This window comes from Bidens hawaiensis, unplaced genomic scaffold (genome assembly GCF_021521415.1).
Source record: "Bidens hawaiensis isolate Kalapana, Puna unplaced genomic scaffold, B.hawaiensis_p1.1 tig00056812_1, whole genome shotgun sequence".
NCBI lineage: Eukaryota > Viridiplantae > Streptophyta > Magnoliopsida > Asterales > Asteraceae > Bidens > Bidens hawaiensis.
Window position 1 is genome coordinate 64,180 of NW_027506371.1, and position 5,011 is coordinate 69,190.

General features: G+C 34.5%; 1 pseudogene; it reads left to right on the forward strand.

Moving 5' to 3' along the window:
• The first annotated feature begins 815 nt into the window (after window positions 1-815).
• LOC143617669 (protein SULFUR DEFICIENCY-INDUCED 1-like) lies at window positions 816-3,192 on the forward strand (annotated as a pseudogene).
• Window positions 3,193-5,011: the final 1,819 nt, after the last annotated feature.

Below are 5,011 nucleotides of genomic sequence, written 5' to 3' on the forward strand. Positions count from 1 at the left end.
TATTTAAAATTGTGTGGTATCTTAGACAGATTACCGTGTCAGCAACCATGGATTTACACACAAACCTAAACCAATTTTATTAAACCCCCAATTCTTTATACAGATTCAACAACAAAACACAAAGAACACTTAAGATCAGAAAATACGAGTTGATCTTAAGACTACATCTGTATCAACAAAACAAACCCTAACTTTTCGATAATAAATATGAAGAAGACGAACCGGTGAAACCTTCTGAAAATAAAATTGATTAAATGAATGAATAAAACCTACTGAGATATCGCCACTCTTTAACCAATTATAAGCGCCTCCTTCTCTTTTTTCCAATATTGCACAACAGTCCTCCTTCTTCCAACTTCCTTGCATTCCAGTAACATAATCACATACACCAGTCCGAAACTCCGGAAGATACCTCGTTAACACGTTTAACCAGTTATTAGAACATCAAACTATAAAATTATCACAAATGAATTGACTATAAAGTCATACTTTTAACAAAAGGACACTACGTATAGCAAAATTCCTTTGATTTTGAAGACTAAACAAATCAAAGATTCTTAAAAGCATGTTATTTGTTTCCCATAAATTTATTAAATAATTTCTATATGGATTTTTTTTGTTTTTGTTTTGTTAAGCGGCAATTACTAATTAAATGAAAAAAAAAATAATGGGTGTGAAAAGGCTATAAGTTGATGTGGACATACCTTTGTCCAGGTTCATTTATCATTTTCCTTGTCTTAACCCTATATATTCGTAATAATAGTGATAATAATAATAAATCAAAGATAGACGTGCGTATTGTTAAGAGAGAGAGAATGGAAGTGAACTCAAGAACGAAGGAAGATCAAATTCATATCAGAGTCACATCCGGTGATGGTTCATATATAAAAGCTAAACATGTTCAGGTTAATTCTTTTTTCTTTGAATTTTTTCACATAAATTTTGTTGAATTAAAACATATTTAGTGGTTTTTTTTAACCAAAAGAGTACTTTTTATAAGATTATGGTGAAGCACCACTTTTTAACTTATTCACCAGCTACACTTTAGGAGTCGAACTATAAGAATACAACATTAATACTTTTATTAATAAAACGAAAGGGACCAAAACAAACCTTTGTATTCCATTCATACAAAAGCATTATCCCAATTTTATGAAGAAGAGAGAAAACTAAAATTTTATGAAGAGTGATCTAGATTTTTGGGTATAACTTAGCAAACATTTAAGGATTTAGAGCATTCACATTATGTCCATCATATTTAGTGAGTGAATATTTTTATAATATTGAAAGTAGTTTAGGGTGTTGTGAGTGAAAAAAGAAAGATGCAATTGTTTTTTTTTTTTAATTTGAAAAGTTACTATTCACCCATTATAATTATTTAATATTTGTTGAAAGTAATATTATTTAATTGAAAGGAAGAGAGAAATTATATTGTTTTTTAGTTTAATTTTAAATTTGAATATAGAGGTAGGATTAAGAATGCTCTTACTCACTTAGGCTGTGTGCTATAGTGTGGGGCATCGAAGTCCCTCCACCGTGCCACGTCAACGCCATGTAATCGTCTCGTAGAAAACGGGGCATCGAAGCCCGCCCCGCTATGGTTAATGCCCCTTGGGCACCCCCAATATATATATATATATATGTGTATGTATGTATGTATGTGGGTATGTGAGAGATGAAAAAAGAGAGGGTCCACCCTTCTCCCTTCTGTGCCCATCATCCCCTCCACCGTTCCATCCTCCGCGCCCCACCCATCAGCGCCCCTCGGCGGTGTTTGGAGCCCACCGCGCCCCTCTCCCCCTCCCTTCCGCGCTCATAGTGCATAGTCTTACCCCAACCCATATACAAATATGACCTTCATGCCTTGTTTTTGTAGATTAGCTTTAAAAGGCGGTCTACAAAACAACTAAAAGGAAAACGCAAGCTCAGGATTACTTAAACTAACCTCGGACTATATAATTCGGTTAACATGATGTTCTTCGATTTTACAATATATTCATGCAGCTTGTGGAAAGGGATCCCGAGGGTGCAATAGTGTGGTTTTGGAAGGCAATAAATGAAGGAGATAGAGTGGAGAGTGCCTTAAAAGACATGGCAGTTGCAATGAAGCAGTTGAATAGAAGTGAAGAAGCCATTGAAGCAATCAAGTCATTTAGGGGCCTACGCTCCAAAACATCACAACAATCCATTGATAATCTTCTCATGGATTTGTACAAGGTACAACCACACATGCATAGAGTACCAACTTCATTAATCATGCACTTAAAACAATGCATGGTAGATGGTGCATTCATAATATATCAAATACATCTTACATACCAATATAAAGGAAGATAAGGAAATGAAAAAGAATTTTTGTTTCTTATTTTGAAAAGAAAACGAAAAAATAAAAGTGTTATATTTTCGATAAAGGAATTTATTAAAAAGTTTTGAGTTTTAAAGGCAGAACATTATGCTATTTATACGCACATAACAATAACTAGATCCCAAGGCTTGGTTATTCGGTTAAAGCACACAAACTCTAGCCAAATTATCGGTTTCTCAATTGGCTTAGTTAATTCAGTTTTATTTTTACATATAAGATTAACGGGTCGTGTCGAATGTCTATTGAATAGAAATGTGGGAAAGTTGATGATCAAATAGCTTTATTAAGACAAAAGCTTAGGATGATTTATAAAGGACAAGTGTTTTAACGGTAAACCAACAAAGACTGCTAGATCTCACGGCAAGAGGTTTCAAGTCTCCGTTAGACAAGAAACTTCTAGAATTTTGGGCAATTTGGGTTGGGCCTACATGCAAAAGCCCAACTTCATAACAGCAGAGGTGATCTACAAGAAAGCCCAAATGATTGACCCTGATGCAAATAAGGCTAACAATTTGGGCCTTTGCCTGATGAAACAGGCCCGATACACCGAAGCCGGCTCGGTCCTTCAACAAGTCCTCAATGGTGAGGTCCCGGGATCTGACGAAATCAAGGCAAGAAACCAGGCCCAAGAATTGTTATCGGGGATGGCAACTTTGATGCCAACACTTTGAGTTTGTACCATGCCAGCATGCCTTCCTGAGTTGGGCCTTCATAATGACTTTGTTAATGGGCTTGAGAAGGTGATGAATATATGGGCCCCAGTTAGATCAAAAAGACTGCCTATATTTGAAGAGATTGAAAACTTTAGAGACCAAATAACTTGTTGATTTTGGTTAGAAGTTTTTGTATAAAATGTAAAGTTAGATTTTGCTGTTAAATAGGCGTTTTTATTTATGGTATCTTTTATGTTTTGCTAATATTAAAATATTAGTACATAAATTTATAACTTTTATTTTAATTGGAAACATGTGAGATGAATAGAAACTTGTTTAAGCAGAATTCTTTAATTGAATAAAAGATAGAATCTCTAACTAGTAGTGTTTAGAAAGAGCTACAGGCTTTTAGAATTTAATTAATTAAATAACCTTCAAAATTAGTATATTTAATATTATTTTTTTTAGTTACGCCAATTTTGGTCATTTTATACATTTTATTAAAAGCTCCAGCTACTCTGTCAAATATCTAAATATATCTAAAAAGCTACAGCTACCAACTTCAAACCACCGGCCACCAGCTTTCAACTACAGCTACCAGTTAGTTTTGCCAAACATACCCTAAGGGTATGTTTGGCAAAACTAGCTTAAGGGTATGTTTGGCAAAACTAGCTGGTGGCTGTTAGCTGGAAGCTGGTAGCTGTTAGCTGTAGCTTTTTAAATATATTTAGGTGTTTGGCAGAGTAGCTGGAGCTTTTTAGATATATTTAGGTATTTGGCGGAGTAGCTGGGGCTTTTAACAAAACTAATTGGGTGCCAGCGCGGTGCGGCGGAGCTCGCACGCAACTTGACATCAACCGCATAATCAGTGTCGGTACGTGATTCACTTGATATTAGTGCACGCATAACCCGAATGCAGATGTATACTTCGTGCAAAAGCAGTAAGTGTGTAATCGATGACGAAAATCAAGAAACAAAGCTAAAATATACAGTAATTTCAAATAGATAATTTTTTAAACCAACCTCTTTTGATCAGAAACTCTTTCCGACCCGACCCTGTTTTAATCTGAAACATGTTCTGACCTGGCCCCTTTAAACTCAAAACCGTACCGACACGAACCGAGCTAAATTAACCCTTTTTTATCGACTTGTTCCGACTCTAATTTGGTCTTACACATGACCCGAGCTCATCTGACTCGACTTGTTGCCAATCATAACCGGTAAAGAAGTATAGCAATATCATACTCAAATGAAAGAGAACAAAATGCTATTTTTTATGATGTAATTTATTTAAAAAATATTAATGTGTGAAAAAGTTATGGATTTTTAAAGAGTCATAGGAGTAGTTAGTTTTGAATAAGGGTAAAATATATAACTATTATATAAAAATTTACAAAAGTTGATAAAAGTTCAAGTACCAAACTTGTAAATTTAAATGTAAAAGCTTGTAGCTTTTTAGTAGCGTTTAAAAAAGAAGTTTTTTCTCATGACTTAAAAGCTTCAAGCTTCTTCAACCTAACAAGACTTTTAATTGAGTATGAGCTTTTTTTTAAAAGCTTGAGTCCCCTAAAAACTTCTAAAAGCTCCTTGCCAAACATACCCTTAATTTTAAGTGGAGTCTATTCAAAATAATAAGATTCAAAAGAAAATTAATTTTGTAAACATATCTTAAGACAAATAAGCCCCTACCACCGATAAAAAAAATAAATAAATAAGCCGACGGATAAGAACTCGACGTTGGCCACGTGCCGAATTTTTTTTAAAACTAGGGCTCCTTTGAGGCTTTTGATCACAAGGGGGGTTTAGATTTTTTTTTCCAATCACAATAGGGGTCATTGCCATTAGTATTGGCGATTAAGTGGGAAATGAAGGTGTGTAAGAAGGATGGCAAGGAATGTAAGAAAAATTGACAGGAGATGTAAGTAATTATAGTTGGTATTGGCAATTAACTCCTTATTTGAAATTGATAGCGGCGATTAACTCTATTTTGTTA